At 36.4% G+C, this 21,074-nt stretch overlaps 1 protein-coding gene across 1 annotated transcript in view; it reads right to left on the bottom strand.

Annotated features, from left to right (window-relative positions):
* Positions 1-21,074, bottom strand: part of SPATA16 (spermatogenesis associated 16) — a 195,908-nt gene that overhangs the window by 60,779 nt on the left and 114,055 nt on the right. The window lies entirely within an intron of this gene.

The raw sequence follows: 21,074 nt of genomic DNA, 5'->3' as shown, positions 1-21,074 counted from the left end.
AGACATTGATGAGCAATTTGTACTTTGAAAAAATTAATTGAAAAATCTAGATTTAAGTATTTTCTATAAATAACACAACAAACTAGACAAAGTACATTTTTTTTCTTCTTCTAATACGTGGGAAAGCCTTTTGGAATAAGAAAAACCTTTCTCAACTTCCTCCCACTAGAGCTTCCCTTCCCTCCAGATCACAAGAGCCACTTGAGATCGATTTTGCTATTTAAGAATTTCTTTAAATGTTCTTTGCTCATGTACCATTCTTGATAAAGCCTGCCATCACCCTGAACTTCCTGTTTTAACTAGGTCCATTTACTATTTGAAACAGACCAAAAAAGAAAGTTATGTGAAGTTTTAAAAGGAATTTATTCCTGTTCTACAACTTTTCCTTCTAATGAGGCTTAAACATTGAATAAAAAGTGGAAACATCCATAGTTATCTCATTTTTCTGAAAATAGCATAAAAGCATATTATAAGAATTTATATGTATTTATAGGAATAAATTTTTTCAGTAACAACTAAGAGTGCCAACAACCCTAAGGAAAAATAATAGATTTGAACTGTCCAATGAAGAAAAACCATTTAACAAACAGCAATTTCTCTTATTACTGGCATAGCATTTTGTAAACAAGTTTCTGATTGATATTAAGAGCAATAAGGGGTTGATTTTAAACTGAGCGACCTAATTTAACTTGTACACTGCCTATTCCATTTCTTAGTGATTTCAAATGGCCTCTCTGACCGTCTGTATTGTGGGCAAAAGAGCAGCTTTGTAAGCATTTTCTTGATGCAAAGGGTCCTCCTTTCTCCAAGACTCTCATTAGAAAATTCTGGAAGCTTTCTAATTTACATTTTGAATTTGTAAAATTTGGGGCAAATTTCTGAATGGCTGAATGAAAGAACTTACACTGCCTGCAACATTGCCCTTTCCAGGTTTGAGGAACTTGCAGGGGAACCAAGAATAGTACTGTGTTTCCAAACCCAGAGCCAGCACACAGCCGGGGAGCAATGGATTATGCACGTGCAGCAGGACCCGGGTGCTGAGGCCTGGGTATCAGCTGTGGAAAGCTAACAAGGGTAATGCAGCAGGCAGCAGGTCTTGGAATTCAGAGATATGGATTTAAGAACTCAAACGTGGTGTTTAGGTACCAGGTTCCGGTCCTCCAGCAAAAATAAAGATCCTTTATACTAAGTAGGAGAATAATTTCTCTAATTTGGGGCTTACATATGTTCACTGCTGGAACCCATCAGGGGATGGCCTGGCAAGATAAAAATGTGTCCTACCTGGATCTGCACAAGAGGGGAGCGGTTTTAGATCTCAGTTCTAAGGTTACAATCTGACTTTTCTACCTTTGGTAAACTATTCCAGTGTCAGCTTGCAGAGTTGCTATAACAAAGTATCATAGGCTGGGTGCCTTAAATGATGGAAATTCATTTTCTCTAGTTCCAGACGCTAGAAGTCTGAGACAAGGTGTCTGCAAAGTCGATTTCTCCTTAGGCCTCTCTCCTTGGTTTGTAGATGGCTGTGTAGCTTCTCCATATGTCTTTACATTGTTTTTTTTTTTTTTTTTTCCTTCCCCTCTGTGTATGTCTGTCTCCTAATCTCCTCTTTTTTTTTTTATAAGGACATCAGTTATATTGGATTAAGACCCACCTAAAGACCTCATATGAACTTAATTATCTCTTTAAATACCCTATTTGCAATGCAGTGGCCATCTGCAGCACCTTGTTAGGACTTTAGCATATGAATTTTGGGGGGGTAAACAATTCTGTTCATAATTCCTAACTCCCAAATAGCTTTTCTGATGGTCTCTCTAAATACCTTGATGAAGGGTATTTTGCTTTAAATTCTGGATCAAAAAATATTAATGAATTTATTTAATCCTTTAGTTTGCTTCCAGAGAGACATTAACTATCCCAGTAAGGCCAGGGTAGAAGAAAACACTCTCTCCATCCCATTTCTTTTCCAACTGCTGGCAGCTTAAGTGACTGTTGGCAGGGTAATGTTGTTAAGCCATCTCACAGCAGGGCAGTAAGACTCATGCCCAAGAGCCTACACCAGCTTTTCTGCAAGTGGCAGAAATGTGGTTTTTTGTGTGGCAGCTTGATCTGTTCATTTAAGGCACCGTACTCTTGGCTTGATCCTCAACGAATTGCATTTAGGCTTTCGCAGGGCTCTCCACTCAGAAGGGTATGTGCTGGAGCATGGCTTCCCTTTCTCCCTAATCAGAACCATTAGAAATGGGATTGTTTCTTGTGGCTTCTGCCCTCCATCTTGAAGATGAGTAAGGTGGTGGTTGAGTGAACATAAGTGTGTATGTAAGAATAATAATTGAATTCTCCATAGAAATATTTTCTCAAAGGACATTATTATAACTCCAAGAAGAACTACTGTAATACAGAGTAGAATGAGAATACACATTACTCTTTCACCAGATCTTGACATATCTTTGTTGCGTTTTAATGTATTAATGTTTTTTGTTCTTCTAGAGATAGACACTCTTGAGGCTTTGAACCTGTCTCACAAGGCCCTTGTAAAGGAATCGGGTATATGTTATACACTCTATTATATGTATATGTATTTGTATGTCTATATACATAACATTTATATATATAACATTTCTGGTGCATTATTGAGTGACTCATTATCTAGATTATGTGAAATGATCTAGAAGAAAATTAGCCTTGCCTAAATAGAAGGAATTTTTGACTGAGTTAGACACCAAAATATCAGGTTTTCATTTTGAGATGGTAATAATTTAGTAATATAGGGTTGGGCTTGTCTTTCATGAAGAGTCTAATATCTGTAAATTGAAAAATTATACTTCAGGAATTTTTTTTTATTTTTTTTAAATCTTTTTTTTTAAATTTTTTTGTTAACTTTTATTTATTTATGATAGTCACAGAGAGAGAGAGAGAGGCAGAGACATAGGAAGAGGGAGAAGCAGGCTCCATGCACTGGGAGCCCGACGTGGGATTCGATCCCGGGTCTCCAGGATCGCGCCCTGGGCCAAAGGCAGGTGCTAAACCGCTGCGCCACCCAGGGATCCCGACTTCAGGAATTTTAAATGCTAGAATATTTTATAATAATCATAGTTATTAAAATATGGATTATAATCTATTTTTTATCATCAGTGTAAGATTCTCCTAGATTTTGAAAATAAATAGAGGAAGATACCAGATAAGGAACTGCAGCTTGTAAAAAGTAAGCTGTACTAAGGAATTTGTTCCATTTCTATACATCAATAATGAAGCAATTGAAAGAGAAATTAAGAAATCAAGCCCATTCATAATTGCACCAAAAATAATAATATACCAAGGAGTATACCTAACCAAAGAGGTCAAAGACCTGTACTCTGAAAACTATAAGACACTGATGAAAGAAATTGAAGATGACACAAAGAAATGGAAAGATATTCCATGTTTGTGTATTGGAAGAACAAATATTGTTAAAATGTCTACACTATGCAAAGCAATCTACTACCAAAATACCAATGGCATTCTTCACAGAACTAGAAAAAAACAATCCTAAAATTCATACAGCACCACAAAAGACCCCAAATAGCCAAAGTAATTTTGAAAAAGAAAAACAAAACTGGACGTATGGACAAGTCCAGATGTCGTGTTATATTATAAAACTGTAGTGATCAAAACAGTATAAAGCTAAACATATAGATCAATGAAATAGAACAGAAAACCCAGAAATAAAGCCACAGTTACATGGTCAATTAATCTTCAACAAAGGAGGAAAAAATATATACAATGGCAAAAAAGACTGTTCCTCAAAATGGTGTTGGGAAAACTGGACAGCCATATGCAAAAAATGAAACTAAACCACTTTCTCACACCATACACAAAAATAAACTCAAAAGGGATTAAAGACCTAAAAATCCTTCAAGAGAGTACAGGCAGTAATCTCTCTGACATTGGCTTATAGCAACTTTTCCTAGATAGGTCTCCTGAGGCAAGGGAAACAAAAGCAAAAATAAACTATCGGGGACTTCACCAAGATAAAAAGCTTCTCTGCAGTGAAGGAAAACAATCAACAAAACTAAAAGACAACCTCTGGAATGGGAGAAAATATTTGCAAATGACATACCTGGTAAAGGGGTTAGTATCCAAAATCTATAAAGAACTGATACAACTCAACACCCATAAAACAAATAATCCAATTAAAAAAATGGGCAGAAGACATGAACAGACATTTCTCCAAAGACTTACAGATGGCCAGCAGACACATGAAAAGATGCTCACCATCACTCATCATCAGGGAAATGCGAATCAAAACTACCACGAGATATTACCTCACACCTGTCAGAATGGAAGTCAACAACACAAACAATAGGTGTTGGCAAGGGTGTAGAAAAAGGGGAACCCTCTTGAAATGTTGGTGGGAATGCAAACTGGTGCAGCCACTGCAGAAAGTAGCAATGGAGGTTCATCAAAAATAATAAATAGAACTATCCTATGATCCAGCAATCACACAACTAGGTATTTATGCAAAGAATACAAAAATACGGGTTCGAAGGGATACATGCACCCCAATGTTTATAGCAGCATTATCTACAATACCCAAATTATGGAAACAGCCCAAATGTCCATTGAATGATGAATGGATAAAAAAGACGTGGTATAACATATACAATGGAATATTACTCCATAAAAAAAGGATGAATGGGGGAAAAAAAACCCATAAAAAAAGAATGAAATCTTACCATTTTCAATGACATGGATGGAGCCAGGAAGTGTTATACTAAGTGAAATAAGTCAGTCTGAGAAAGACATTTCTCTCATATGTGGAATTTAAGAAACCAAACAAATGAGGAGAGGGAAAAAGAGAGAGAAAAAGAAACCAAAAAACAGACTCTTAACTATGGAGAACAAACTGATGGTTACCAGAAGGGAGGTGGGTGGGAAGAAAGGGCTAAATAGGTGATGGGGATTGAGGAGTGCACTTGTTGGGGTGATGGAACTGTTAGATCACTATAATGTACTTGAAACTAATATTAGACTGTATGTCAACTAACTGGAATGTAAATAAAAACTTTAAAAAGAAAGTAAGCTGTGCTAAAAGGAAAGGTAGATTTCAAGTGATACTTTTTAATTTGACAAAAATTTTCTGCAACTGAGTTATTCTTTCCCAATGTGTGAGTTTCTCTGGTGTCAATAGCTGCCACTTGTGAACAAGGAAGGGGAAAACAGTCAGTCCACATGTCCTGTTGGTTAAGTGTACATTGCTGTTAATTATGCTTTCTCTGGTGCTACACACAAAAAAGCTTTGAAATTATGTGTTTACATTTGGGTTATTTCTAATAACTCTCTATTGTTATCCTCACATTTATCAAGTTTTAAAGCTTATAGGTACATAAACCAAGAATGTATGTGGGCAGCTCATTTTCTCTACAAACAGTAACTTATAATAATTTCTCTTTGTTCTTTAGCTGAGCAAAAAGAACCATTTGCTACCTCGGAAATCAATTTGCCCAGGATAATTTTATAACGAGGGAGATGATGGGGGAGACAGGGAAAGAGAGACACTTCATCAAGAGTAAAGGAAAGGCCATCAAAGTAGAGGGAAAAGATGACTAGCAAAAAAGAAACAAATAAAATTCATTCCTTCTTCTAACTCCAAGAAGGTTGCTTCTTCCTGGTAAAATTTTTAAGAGCTCTCAAGGTGCCTAGGATAAATCTGGCAAAAACTATAAACCACAAACGTTTTCAGGATGGTGCGATTATGAAACTTTTCCCCCTACATTTTTGCTGGAAGATTTGGACAAACTGCAACCTTTTTAACTATGTGTCCAGTGATGGTCGTTCAGTAGCAGAAATATTGTCAGTTCTAATTAGAAAATGTGATCAAATTATTATAGATTATTATCAAATTATTCCTTTAATGCTTCCAACATCAGAGTTGACCATAATTGCAGTAAATTACTTTACTTATAAGATTATATCTGGAAGGACCTTGGGAATTTTCCAGCCCAATTCACTGAACTGGAGATGAATTAAGTGACTTGAAGAGGCTTAAGTGACTTTTCTCAGGATGAGCAGCTTTTTAATGCCATAGAATTTAGAATAAGGGTCTCAAATATTATATTTCAGTTTGTCTTCAAAAATTGTGTCTTTCCCTCTTGGGTTTTACTCTCCCATTTTAAAGCAGTCATAATAAACATCAGCTTAAATTCTGAATTGTTTAATTTACTTAAGTTTTGCAGTGTATGTGAGTTAGAGAATTTTAGAACATATATATGTATATGTGTCCTAGGCACATGGTTGGCATTTCTCAGTCCCTCTTGCAGTTAAGTGTAGCCTGTGGCTCTGTGTGGATCAGTGGAATGTAAGCAGGAATGATACTGTTTCTAGGCCTGGCCCATAAAATGCTGCCTCGTATGGATCCTTTATTTTCTTTTTCTATCATCTTCCTGAAGCGGGAGGACGCCCGGGACGTGGAGGATGATGGAGCTACATGGTGGAAGAACTATGGGTTGTTCTCATTATTGCTGATTTGAGGAGAACCAATCAGGGACACCCACACTGAATGAACTACAGCATGAGTGCGAAATTGACTATTATTGTCTTAAATTACCAAAATGTTGGAGTTGATGGTTATAGCAATTAGTCTATCCTAATTCACAAACAATAATAAAAGAAAATTTGTATGTCCTTCATAATCTATTTTTTCTACTAAGCTTTATTTAAAATGTAGACAAAAAAACATGGTATTTTAGGAGATAAAATAACTTTTCATTCAGTAGTGTGAGAAATGCTTTTTTATATCCTATTTTCTTTAATCCTCATAAAGTCCACCTAAGTAGGTATTACTAGTGGATGAATATTATGATTGTATTATTTTCAGAGTTAGCATTAGACACAGGAAGCAGGGCTCTACTTGCAGACTATAAATGATTGAGATGGGAATCTTTAGTCTTTAGTGGCTAAATATGGTTCTTTGCAATTACATTGGTAACGATGTAATTTTGAATGATGACTAGAATTTTCTAGAAAATGGAAAAAGAAAATTTTTGTGGCCAATAATTTTCGAATTCAACCCTCTGCATGTATATGGGTTCAATTTGAAAGATTACAATTTTCCTGAAATTTAGAATTAACTTAAAGAGCCAATTTAGCTAAAGAGCAAAATACCTTACTTTGAGACTTCCCTATAAACCTATTCACTGTATTGCTTGTGCAATAGTCCAGATTGACATTTTTACAATGATTTTATTAATATAATGATATGTCAGAATAAAATATGTAATAATTGATTGTTTGCCCCTGCCTTGATGAGCAACATTTTTTAATGCTGAAATATTACCTTGGATTTATGGGAGTTCTTTTAGTAAACAACCCTCACTGTGAGTTCTGTATTTTTCTAATATAAGGGAATATTTGGCAGCTTTGCCATTACATTTATCAGTCTAGTGATGTGAAAGTTATGTCTAGATGCAGTTTAAATCAAGATATTTAAATTTTTATTTGCAGTGTTTGGAAATGACCAGATTGTATGAATGAGTTACCTACACCAAGGTGAACAAATTTTTATATAGCTGTTATGAATTCTCTACTTTGCAATCCATCTTGTTTAAAAATAGCCACAATAAATATCATTTTAAGTTCTAAAGCATTTTAATTTACTTTAGTACTTTAGTAGTGTATGTGAGGGTTATAGAATTTTAACATATATATGTATAGGCATTTAATGGCATGTATAATGTATAGGCATTATAGACTCTCTCTCTATATATATGTGTGTGTGTGTGTGTGTGTGTGCATTTAATGCCTAAAATTTACTCTGTATTAATTTTTAATTATTAATCATATTTGGTAGTAAAATTTTGTATCTATGTCCCTTTAGCATAGAACTAAAGAGATGAAAGGAATCCAAGACATTATTTTAAAATCACTCAACTTTATAACCAGGGAAACTGAGGTTTGCTGAGTTCTGATGACTTAACCCAGGTCACAAAATGAGGGAAGGAAGCAGGAGAGGAGTGCATGTCTCCTAAACTAATGCTTTCTCTCCCACTCAGTGACTTTTCATCCTTCTAGTTAGAATGCAAATTCTAGAAGTAAGTATAAGATCAAGTTTTCCTTTCTTTTTTCTTTTTCCGTGACTATCTCATTCCTATCTTCAAAGACAACGAGAACTTGACTCTAACTCTAACAGAGAACCAAATAGACCACACCAAACCTAAACCAGGTCAAGATCCTCTTTACAACAATAACTAACACAAAACAGAATGTTCATCCTCCATACCTACTGACCACAATAAGACTGTTTTGCCCACCAGCTCTTCATTAGATTTGAGGAATGCTATCAATTAGCATGCCTGTCTCAAAGAGAAACATTTACAAAAATTAAATGAAAGGCTTCTTGATAAGGGGACTTAAATAATAATGTGCTTGGGTTGGTCTAGCTTATTTAATGGCAGAGCACATATAATTTATAAATAGAATTTTTAAAGTACATTCTTGTTCTAAAGACCCTGAATAATTTTCTGCTTGCACATTAGAGAAATACCAGCTGATAGAAACTCAGAGTTACAAGTGTGGGTTTCAGCAGCCTCCAGACTCTTTAGGATGCCACAGAGCTTTTATTCTTGATGACTTAAAATGAGTCACCAAAAGGTATCACAGGAATAAATAGCTACATTACCTGTAATTATTTCATAAGCACAAATGGGTATTACTAATGGGCTTTAGCCTCTGTGTTTGGTGGCAAATGTCAGCACAGTTTGGACCCTTTTTTGTCATTGTGCATTTCTTCCTTATATTTAGTTTAATTATATGAAGGTAGATATTTCTTTCCCTAACTGTATATTGTTTTCTGATTGTATTTCTTGATTGGTGGTTTTAGATTGGGCTTGCTGGTGCACAATGCTGACTAATGGCAGAGCTGGGACAAGAACTCGGTGACCTGGTTTCTAGATTTGTACTTCTTTTTTTCCCCCAACAAGCATTTGTTTTATCTCTTAGGCTACTATGTGAGATGCCTTTGAGAAGAAAAGTCTAGGATGCCCTTGAAAAACTGTACTTTGGAAAAGTTGAAAGAATCGAAGGATATTCATTTTGGAGACAAGACATATGTTGCAGGGACTAACTTTCTGTCATCAGAGTGCAACCTACTGTTGTACTCTGACTGGGCAGCCTTCAATTAATTCACTGAGAAATCTGTAAAACTCATTTAACAATTAAGGGAGTCTTTCTGGACATCCGCTAGGTGCTGTAGATACATTACTCTCTTTACTTGTTAAGGCAACACTGGAAAATAGGCATTATCCCATTTGAAAGATTAGGAAAACTCCATATGCAGTAGTTCACAGGGTTACGTTGTGACAGAGCTGGGATTCAAGCCAGTTCTATCCCAGTCAGAGCCCCTTGCTCTGAGCCATGTGTGGTGTGCAGACTCACAAATGAGGGTCATGGCTTCCATCAAGTTTTGGAGGGCAGAATTGGAATCTTCAGCATTAGGAAAAATGTTCAACAGAGCCTTCCCATGGGGGAACTATTCATCTTGGAAGCTAGTAGCCCCATGGCCCTGGTGGTCCACAGACCAACGAGGGAGATGGTCTGTCTGGGGACTCAGGAAAGGGGACTGTGGGCTGTGTCAAAAAAATGTCTTTATAGTGCTTTCATCTATTACTCAAAGTTTGTCTTAGGTATACTCTTATATCCCCATAATTTCTTTTCTCTCTCAAGTTTCAGCTTTGCTCCAGCAACTAGACACATTTTTCTTATTTCTTTCATTTGTCTGTAATTAATCCCTTTCAGGCTGTGGCTCCTTCTGGAGGACTTTATATTTTAGGAGGTAAGAGATTGTAGGAGGCTGCTATTACAGGGCAGGTATCCTTCTATATGCAACTTTTCATCATCAGCAGGTCTCAGATGTGGCATATTTTCATCTGTGAGAAATGTGATGAACCGGTCAAATATTTATATACACATACACAAATGTTTATTGTATGCACACAAACACACTCTATGGCAACAACAAACTACAACTTCAAGTGATATTAGATGAAATGAAATGGGGTGCTACTTTTAAGAGACCTGCCACTACACTTCCAAGTTATGGATGTATCCAGTCTCCAGTTTTATCTCTGATTTGTGTCTTATACATGAATGTTAAGGCAGGAAAAACCCCACCTGATGGAGAGTAAATACAGTGAAGATTTGCCATAGTAATTATGGTGTTTTCTATCTCTTTAAGGTTTGGGCTTGAAATAGCCCTCCCGAGGTTTCTTGAAGGATATCACTCTCTTAGATAAAAACAGGTCTGTTTATTTTTATTCATTTTACTTTTTATTGCTTTTTAAAAAATATTTAAATTCAATTAATTAACATAAAATATATTATTGGTTTCAGAGGTAGAGGTCAGTGATTCATCAGTTGTATATGACACCAGCGCTCATTACATCACATGCCCTCCTTAATGTTCATCACCCAGTTACCCCATCCCCGTACAACCCCTCTCCAGTGACCTTCAGTTTGTTTCCTATGATTAAGGGTCTCTCATGATTTGTCTCCCTCTCTGATTTTGTCTTGTTTTGTTTTTTCCTCTCTTCCCCTTTGATCCTCTGTTTTGTTTCTTAAATTCCACGTATGAGTGAGATCATTTAATTGTATTTCTCTGATTGACTTATTTCACTTAGCATAATATACTCTAGTTCCATCCATGTCATTGCAAATGGCAAGATTTCATTTTATTTTTTAATGTTTTATTTGTTCATGAGACACACACAGAGAGAGGCAGAGACACAGGCAGAGGGACTCCATCCCAGGACCCCAGGATCATGACCTAAGCCAAAGGCATCCCATGATTTCATTTATCCAATGGCTTAGTAGTAATCCATTATCTATCTATCTATCTATCTATCTATCTATCCCACATCTTCTTTATCCATTCATCTGTTGATGGACATCTGTGCTCTTTTTCAACTTTTTGAGGAACCTCCATACTGTTTTCCAGAGTGGCTGCACCAGCTGGCAGTCCCACTGACAGTGTTCTAAGAAGGTCCCCCCCAAAATAGGTCAGTTTAACAGTTATTTTAGGATCCTAAAAAAGAAGTAAATCATGCCATTTGTTGAAGACAAACATTTAAAATGCTGGGGCCTCATTATCTAGAGGAGGAGAGATTAGAAAATATGAAAAAGAAATTAAAAAGAAAATGATTCAACCAGAAACTGCAGTTCAGGTAGCGTACACAAACTTCAAAAATTAGTGAGGAAAATACAATCATGTGAATTCAAGAAAAGAGGAGAATTCATTTTTAATTGGTGTGCAATGCCATCAAAAAGATGGCTGAATATAAATAAAAACATTAAGAGCTTTGAGCTTTACAGATTATCTTATACTTGGGCGCACACAGTTTAAAAAATTTCATGATTTCATGGAATAGTTATTCCGCATCTCCAACTGCTAAAAAAAAGTGACCTCAATTTCTCTGCAAGCTTGTAAATCAATAACCCATAAAAAACTATGGGAAATACAAAAGATAACTATAAAAATCTTTAACTTTGATCATAACAATTTTTGATTTTTAGATGCAAACAAAACAAAGGAGGAATCAACATGTTCACCAGTTTAAACTGGAAGGCAGTCTCTAAGTAAGCAAAATAGCCTCATGACAACCTAGGAAAATAGCACAGGACTCCTGGGACATCACATAGCTACCCCTAAATTTGTTCAAGTAAAAGAAGGCCCAAACTGCCTTAAATCTATGAAATCCATATCATTCTCAAATGAGAGAAAATGAAATTTGGAGGTTACTTCTTTATCAGCTAAGAACTGTCAGAAACGCAAAAAGCTTTTTAGAAGGGAAAAATGGAGAAGGAAAAGCTGACTCTATTTAAATAAGTGTGAGTTCCCTCCACTGATATTCCTACAAAACCAAACAGACACCATTAAAAAATTATATATACACACACACACACATACACACACATATATAATTATATTTCTGAAGATGAATACTAAGTAAATATTTCTTGGAGTGGTTGAGGATTACTTTTCTTGTTTGATGTGATGCCACTATTTTCTAATGAGCTTGAATTATCAACTTGCAGACAGAGGGTTGATATACAAAGTGAAATATGCTGTCCGCCTGCAGGGCCCCTTCTGAGGCACTGCCCGCGAATCCTTGTGTGATCTGGAAGCCTGGCACTGTTGGAGCTGGGGACGGAGCTGCGTGCTTCTCAGGGGCCATGAGGACTTCCAAAGCAGACAGCCTCTGAGAGGGTGGCACTCTGATGCACATTCACACTGAGGTGAGGTAACTGTGGCTCTTGGTAGGTATAGGGGGAGTGAGGAGGAGGGACGGCGTGGGGAGAAGAGAGGGACTGGCACGTAAAAAGCCACCTCACCTACTTGACAGTTCGGCCAAATCAATGTCACTAAGCATATACAACAGTACTGAGACGTACACATGAATTCAATATGCGTATGGTTCAGATTCTTCCCTCTACCCCTCCCTTCCCCTCTCCCTCCCACCCTCCCTCCCTTCCTTCCTAATGCCTGGGACACTCACAGAACATCAGTGGAAGAACTACACTAAACTATACAACCAGAAAATAATGCCACGGTCACTATCTTCTTCACAGGAACACTCAACCTTAGATCAAATACATGCCTCAATTACATCTTTCATTTAAAAGTGAACCTCTCCTACTGGCATACTACCTCAAATAGCATCAAAGCAAAGTGAAACACAGGCAGCATTTAACAACGCTGGTAACCATGGAAACATATCATTAAAGAATATATAAACAGGAATGAATAATTAGATGAGAAATTCATTTCTACATTTATCTTTTTCCAAGACCCAGGAAAGGAAGCTCTCTTTTACCTCTCATCTCAATTTGGACACTTCCTCCTTAGCCTGTCTTCTAACAGAAAAATATGAGAATTCATAAAATGAGAATCTTAATATTGCCTCACTTAATAGATAAAGCTCTTTGTAGGCAAGTGACTAAAACCGATTGCAATGCCTATTGTTTGTTGTCTAGATGTAAAACTGAAGGTAGGAAGGAATCCTGAGGCAGCCGAAGAGTTTGCTTTGGGGATGGGAGTTAGGCAGGAAAATCTGACTTACATCATGGTGACAAGGCGAGAGCAGTTAACCTTTAAAAACAGGAGTACAAGCTGCCTCACTTAATAGAGGCATCTACGTGGTGGGACTGAGGGGAGAGTCTGGGCCTCATGGATTCTTTCAGTGCTAGTACTCGGACACTCTACCTTCATACCTAGCAAAGTCCTAGATAAATTCTATGGCAGGCTAAGTTGGACATAAACTTAAAAAATTTCAAATAGCTTTAGAGACCATCTTGCTCAGGGTTGTGCATTGGAATCACCTAGCTGTGAGGTAGGAGACAAGACAGTTTTTAGAACCTCACCCAACTCTGGGAATCCAATACTGTAAATATTTTCCCAAGTGATTTTGATGCAGTTGGTCACTAGGCCAGTGTTTGAGGACCACTGACCAAGGCCGACTTTTCATCATCGAACAGTAGAAACTAAAGCCCAGAGCAGTTGTGGCAAACCAGCAGTTTGAGTTGCTGGTCTTAATTTTTCCCCTCCCTGTTACGATATCACAGCCATGCCTTTGTCATGGCTTTGCAGTGAACAGAAGAATCATACCCCTTGCCCTTGGCCTTGACCATATATGGCTGGCTTTGGCAAATGGTATGTTAACAAGCATGGTATGAACAGAGGCTTGAAATGTGCTTATATGATTTCGCTTTCTCTCTTAGAATTCTGCATTTTGCCATAGGATGAACAGAAATCAGGTAGCCATTGGTCAAAGGAGGATGAGAGACATGTGGATCATTGTGCCTCTCTGTAGCTTAGACCTAAGCCTAGCCAAGTCCATCCAAGATGGGCCTAAATCAGCCAAATCATGACTGGTAAGCCAACCTGCTTATTATTATGATAAGCCACTGAATTTAAGAATGATTTGTCACGTGGTAGTATTATAGCAGTAGCGCACTAACAAAAAAATGAAGTGACTTATCCAAAACTGAATTCTAGCATTGGAACTAGAAGTTACAGCTTGTGAATCTTAGGCCCGACTTCTTTCTCCTGCTCTGTAGTATCTGTTTTCCTTTGCTTTCATTCCTTCACAGAGCTAAGCACATATATCTATATCCACTGCCTTTCTAAGGTCCTTCTGCTCAGCCTACAATCTGTATATTCCAGAACACTCTGTCACCTTCCCTTATCAGAGCTTACCTTTCCTTCCATCTTGTTCCTTCAAGATTCTGCTTTCATGTTTCCAAAGGGACTAAGAAGTCTCAAAATAATTCTCCCAATTGTGTTAAGGAGTCACCCATTAATGAGTTAAACACTTACAGATAAAATTTCTTCTGCATATGATGTGGGGCTCACGAGAGACTTAGTGCCAAATAGTGGGAATTTAAGCATGACACATAGCAGTTGGTAGGAAAAATATTTTTAGGTGGGTGAGTTTGGTGCTTCTTAAATTACATCTAAACTAAATTCTATAAAGTTCGAGTTACTTTCAGACACTCTTTGTCAAAATATTTTATAAACTATATGCCTGATGGGGCCAAATAAATAAGTAAATAGACTATAAGCAAAGGTCATTAGGAGAAATACTCATATGGCATTCTTATTTTGTTCCTTTTTGTGGAAACATTTTTCACATGGAAGCAAATCTTTAGAGAGAACACATTTTTCTTCTCTAAAATATGTAGGTGTTTTGTTAAAGTAATAAAAAAGTTTCTGGTTCTTTGACCTTACTTTGCCTGTAATTTCATGTTGAAGATTTTATTTTTACTCTAAGGTAGAGATATCATAAATCTGTATCATGTAAATGACTAATATTGGAATAATTTTGCAATATCAAGAAGAATAACAACAAAGAACTGGAGTGAAGGGGTTAGTCTTCATTATTGATAGAAGGGATCAAGTAACTTTCAGTGTTAAGTTAACCCGTGTCATTCTCTGGTTAGTGCAGAGAAGTCCATTAGTTTGCTTCTGTCTTAATTGCTATGTTTGAAAGGAGAAGCAAATAGATAAGACCTTAGGATTTGCACAGAGACATCCACGAGCACATAAACCAATGAGCCAAAAGAATATTAGAAATCAGCAAACTTCTCCAAATATTCTGATATATCCCAAATCAACTAGAGCCCAAAGTTGTACACATTTGTAAACTTAAAACACACACAGACACACAGAAATACTTGTTGAATTCATGTAAGCACAGAACTTTTTATATAACAAATAAAAAACTATTCCAAAATATTCTTAATATTATTGGTTTGAGATTCATGTAAAATAATATTTAATTTGGTTAACTGAATTTAACAAGTATGTGTTGAATCATTACTCACAACGCACTTTGATAGTACTGTGGAAGAAAAAGAGATTAGGAAGTAGTTTCTAAAATAAGTACCAGGTTTTTTTTTTCCTGTTAATAAATATTTTGTGCTCGAATACATTCTTCTTGAAGACAGGACAATGTCTATTTTGTTCACTGCTGTACTTCTAACACATATCACAGTGCCTGACACACAGCCACTAGTAAGTGCTCGATAAATACGAATGAGTATGAATGACAAAAACGATTTGAAAGTAAAGAAGAAAAGTACCCACTAATTTAAGAGTAGTCTGCACACACTGGAATGGAAAGATTTTAAGCTTGAATGACTATAATGCAGTTTAAGGAGGAACTAGATGATGCTAGCATCCTGGGTGCTATTTTTGTCTTTGAGTTTTGGAAGCAGCAAATGTCTCGTGCTAGGCCCAATATCAAGAAGAAAAAGGACTGTTGCAAAGAGAAGGAGTACACAGGGGCTTAACCTGTGGTCTGTTGAACTCTGGAAAGCAATGGAAGGGCTTTAGGGCTCACAGACTGTGCTCTGTCTTCCTCAAGCATATGGCTAGGGAAAATCTCTTTCATCTCAGTGCAGCCAGTTCCTGATTTTGTCCTTTGAGAGTAGACTAATTTCACCAAAGAAAAATTTCTTGTGGTGAGCCCTCTTTGGAAACCACTTAGGCCATTGATATCTTTAAGATGGTGAACATTCAATGCCAAGTACAAGTTGAATTGGATGGGAAGTCTTGGTATTCTCTGCACAGATGGAGGATCTGTGAAAGTTGGCACTGCCTCAGCCTTTGCTGCTTCACTAAGGAAAGATGCTCCACATGTCAGGCTTTCTACGGGGGCCTGTATTGGTGTCAACAGCCCCTCCAACAATCCCAAAAGAGGTCTTTCAGTTGCTGTGAAAGTCTTCAACTTCCTCAGAGCCAAGAGCTCGAATCAGTGCCTTTTCAGTAGATCTTTGTCAAGATACAAGAACACACCATGAGGCTCTTTCTTAATAGAGAAGTTTGTTGGCAATTCAGAGAAGAAATTTAGAAGTGATTTAGTTTGATTAATTCTTGAAAATTTTTTAAGAGAAAAGAAAACTCCTTCTTAGAACAGATTGATAGTGAGAAGTTCATTCCAGGACTAGCTTTATAATGGCTGAAATCTTAGTCACATAAATGAAGCAAATCTTTTGATTAAAATGCTGAATTTACTATTAGAAATACTGCTGAAAAACTATGAGTTTTGTTTGTTTGTTTGTTTTGGTCACGCTGCTACTCAAATGAGGTGGTTGGAGTCAAATAACAATATAAATTTTCTAATACTGGAGATGAGACTGACAAAGTCTTGAGAATTTCTAGGGACAAAAATCAACAGACACTTGGCTCTATCTCTTATGAAGGTCACTTTTTGTTCAGATGGCTTTAAAATTGAAACAAATTGCTGACATAGATAACTTTGATTATATAGACTTAACGAAGATAATCTCATTGACCTGAGGACAAAGGAAATGATGCAATGTGAATTTTGGTTATTCTTGATGCCTGCCTATCCATATGAGATCTTGTGAGCTACAGGAGCTCTGATTCCATTTGCTATAAGAGATTTGTGAATCAGGGTTATTCCTCTTATTGCTATTAAAATGAAGCATTGACATTGGCATGATGTCAAATATATTTCAATTTCTTATTCCAGAAAAATTGCATTACTTTTTAATAATAATGATAAAATTATGATTTGCCATATTTTATGTGTAGGAGTTCCAACGCAATGAGGTAAATAGTAAGCACAATTTTTTGTGTATATGTTTACGAATACTGTTTCTAGGTGGATGCTTGTAAATTGAATCAGATTCTCAGAAGGGTTTGTGACTCAAAAAAGAAAGAAAGAAATTTTAAAAGAACAATTAAGGTGAAAAATAAGCTGATCAAGCAGCTTGCCCCTGTTTATGGGGGCTCTTCTGTACTTGTTTTGTGGGACTTCTGCCACAAAATTAGCTGTTGTCATCTTTTCTTACTCCATTTTTGCTGAGTGGTGCAGACTGGAGTTGGCTCTGTTACCCACACTGCAGGACATAAAAATCTGGCTCTGGATCTAAGGGGCAGGGGCTTAGGAGGTGGACTACAGTTCATTGTAAAAATCTTCTTGGAATAATATTACTTTAGGAGCAGTAAATACATAGTGGTCACTGCTTCAAAATAGCTAATTTCCAGCCTGATTAGGGACTTTTCAGTCTGTTAATTAGTTCAGAATTGTGATGAGGTTTCAAGGTGTTTGAAAAAAGAAGAGTGGCTGATAATAGGAGACTGGGTATCAGGTTGCGGAAGCCTACATGCAAGTACAGTTGTGACAAGTTATTTCCAACCCTCTCTAGCTCTGAAGAGGTGATGCTATTATAGAATAACATGTGCAAACACTTTTATTCAGAGTGATATATTCCAGTGTGAGCTGTCATGTAGTGTAGAGTTTTATGCCTTTTTTTCTTGCTGGGTTGATGATATGAAAACCCTTCCTAATACAATTGAAAAGTGTTCTTGAGCTCACCAAAGCAAAGGTCTGTTCTTTTGTATCCAAGACTTTGTAAGCCAACAATTTGTGAGAGTAGGTGTAGACCGGCTCTCAAATTTTTACATACCCAAATTTTCCATTTCCTGTTTAAAAACTCTGAGAAGAATAATTGACCAGAGTGGTGGATATTTTATGTGGTTGAAAGGTAACTTCATCACTTACAACAGTAGTGAAAATAGTCTCTGCCTAAGCCTTAACGAATGTCTAAGAATGTATATGCAGATACAGTGTCTAGTCTGTGATGTTTGGGGGGCATTTGTAAATTCAGCATTATAAACTCAATTGCCATGGTGGATTGGGGGGTGAAGTATCATTGTATTTAAAGATGACATGGGGGCAGCCCCGGTGGCGCGGCTGTTTAGCGCCACCTGCAGCCCAGGGCATGATCCTGGAGACCCTGGATGGAATCCCACGTCAGGCTCCCTGCATGGAGCCTGCTTCTCCCTCTGCTTGGGTCTCTGCCTCTCTCTCTCTCTCTCTCTGTCCCTATGAATAAATAAATAAAATTCTTAACAAAAATTCTCTATCTTAAAAAAAATAAAAAAATAAAGATAACATGGACTGGGCACTCTCTGGCAATATCCAAAAGCCTCTTTTGATTTAGGACAGAACACGGTTTAGAGAGGAAGATATATACATTTAAATTAAGATTGGGGAGAGGCAGGCTTGCATAAGGAAGTATGTAACTGGTGAGAATGGTGTGGTGTGCTAATGTTGAGGCTGGTTAGAGAGATTCAGTTTATGGAGTTTATCTGCATGATGAAATTTCTAATTATGTTGCTTCTTTTTATCTTAATATGTGTGACATTTTTGGATGTGCTTAAAATATTATATTTCAGTGCTAAAATGAGCTATAAGAATCGACCTTCTCAAGCACTTTCTGCTAGTCATCTCTTATTTTCTAGTTGGAGTTCCTCTAGAGTCTAATTGCCTTGGGTTAGATAACTATTTGGTGTTAGAACTTGGACTGAATCAGACCTGACTTCCAAACAAGGGCCCTTTTCCAATATTCCAAGTTGCTGCAAATTAAAAGAGAAAAAGAATACCTCAACAACCAAAAAATGAATAATTCAATTAAAAATGGCCAGAAGACATGAATAGACATTTCTCCAAAGAAGACATACGGATGGCCAATAGACACATGAAAAGATGCTCACCATCACTTATCATGAGGGAAATGCAAATCAAAACTACCATGAGATATCACCTCACACCTGTCAGAATGGCTAAAATCAACAACACAAGAAGCAAAAGGTGAGAGTGTAGAGAAAGGGGGAGGTTTTTGCACTGTTGGTGGGAATGGAAACTGGTGTAGCCATTGTGGAAAATACTATGGAGGTTCCTCAAAAAGCTAAAAATAGAACTATACTAAGATCCAGCAATCACACTACTAGGTATTTACTACCCAAAGAGTACAAAAATACTGATTCAAAGGGATATGTGCACCCCAATGTTTATAGCAGCATTATCTACAATAGCCAAATTATGGAAACAGCTCAAGTGTCCACTGATTGATTAATGGGTAAAGAAGAAGTGGTACATACATACAAGGGAATATTATTCAGCTAAAAAGAATAAAATCTTGCCATTTGAAATGACATGGATGGAGCTAGAGGGTATAATGTTAAGTGAAATAAGTCAGAGAAAGACAAATACCATATGATTTCATTCATATGTGGAATTCAAGAAACAAAACAAATGAGCAAAGGGGGAAAAAAAAAACAAAGAAAGAAAGAGGCAAACAAAGAACCAAACTCTAAACTACAGAGAATAAACAGACAGTTACCAGAAGAGAGGCTGGGTAGGGGTATGGGTTTACTAGGTAATGAGGATTTAAAAAATTATTTAAAAAAATAAAAAAGAGACTACAAAGAGAAATATATTTTATCTTTTATAAATACAGAATAGTTAACAGAATTTGTTTTCTTTTTGTGTAGCAAACATGCATGTATTGGTAAGTGGAGATTATTTTCCTACTTTGAGGTAAATTAGTGTTCTTTAAGGATACTAGTGTTTTTTGAAAGCTAAAGGAAACAAAAAAAAATATTCACAGTAAATCTTAACCAGTTGCACCAACACTGGATCTATTTTTTCCTAGTTCAATGTAGAAAACACAGTAAGTACTGAATTTTTGTTTAGTCAATGAGTAAGTTAAATCAAACATTCATTTGGGACTCGTTAAATGCCAAGCTTGCTGAATGTTATCTAATCCTTGAGATTCAACTCCTTTCCACTTCTCTCCAGAAGTTTCTCAATCCTTTAACAAAAAGTCTTCCTTTATTATATTTATAGCTCATATTATTTGCTTATATTTTTATATCTAGCAATTCTTTACAAATATTTGATTATATGGCTCTAAATAACTGCTACTGTTTTGCGTGTTCCAGATTCCCTGAGGAAAGTTTCAAACTTATCAGCAAGTTAATAAATTTTTTTGAGATTAATATTTTGTTCACTAGGTCATTTTTTTCCCAAATAATCACAAGTCTCAAGTATAGTAGGACTAATGTAAACCTTTAGATTTTTATAAATAGGTAAATTGTGCTCCAAATATTTAGATGGAACTATCTAAATTATTGAGCACTTTAGATGATAAATCTAATACTTTACTGTCTAATAAAGATAACACATGATATGGAGACAGAAAACTGAGGGCCAGGACACAGTAGCTGAAAATATGGGAAAAGTGAGGAAGCATCAGGAGACTATTAATAATTATTTCTCCCTTTCATATATGTGTTTTAGCAGATCTTATTCTAGTTGGTTTGAAAATTAAATTAAATCATCTTGATGTATAAGGAATAAAAGACCACACACTCTAGAGAGGAGAAGATACAGAGGAGGGATTTGTCTTTTGTAGCTGACTTTCAAATATTTGAAACAATTTCATTTGGAAATGGGTTTCCTCGGTCCATGTTTCCCTACTGGGAACCACTGGATTGAAGTTCTAAAGGGGTAGAAATTCATTTTACATGAGGTAAACAGTTTAGTAATTAGCAAATCAGATGTTGTTTCTTGGAATAAATGAGCTCTTCATTTTGGATCTATTTCAGTAGAAAGTTGTTGACAATTTGCTGAGAGCAGACAGGAAGCGAATAGATTTATGTATCGTGAAGGAGACTGAACCAGTGAATTTTAAATTCTCTTTATAATTCTAAGAGATTACCACTCTCTTCT

This window comes from Vulpes lagopus, chromosome 17 (genome assembly GCF_018345385.1).
Source record: "Vulpes lagopus strain Blue_001 chromosome 17, ASM1834538v1, whole genome shotgun sequence".
Classification (NCBI taxonomy): domain Eukaryota; kingdom Metazoa; phylum Chordata; class Mammalia; order Carnivora; family Canidae; genus Vulpes; species Vulpes lagopus.
This window is presented reverse-complemented; position numbering and strand designations above follow the sequence as displayed.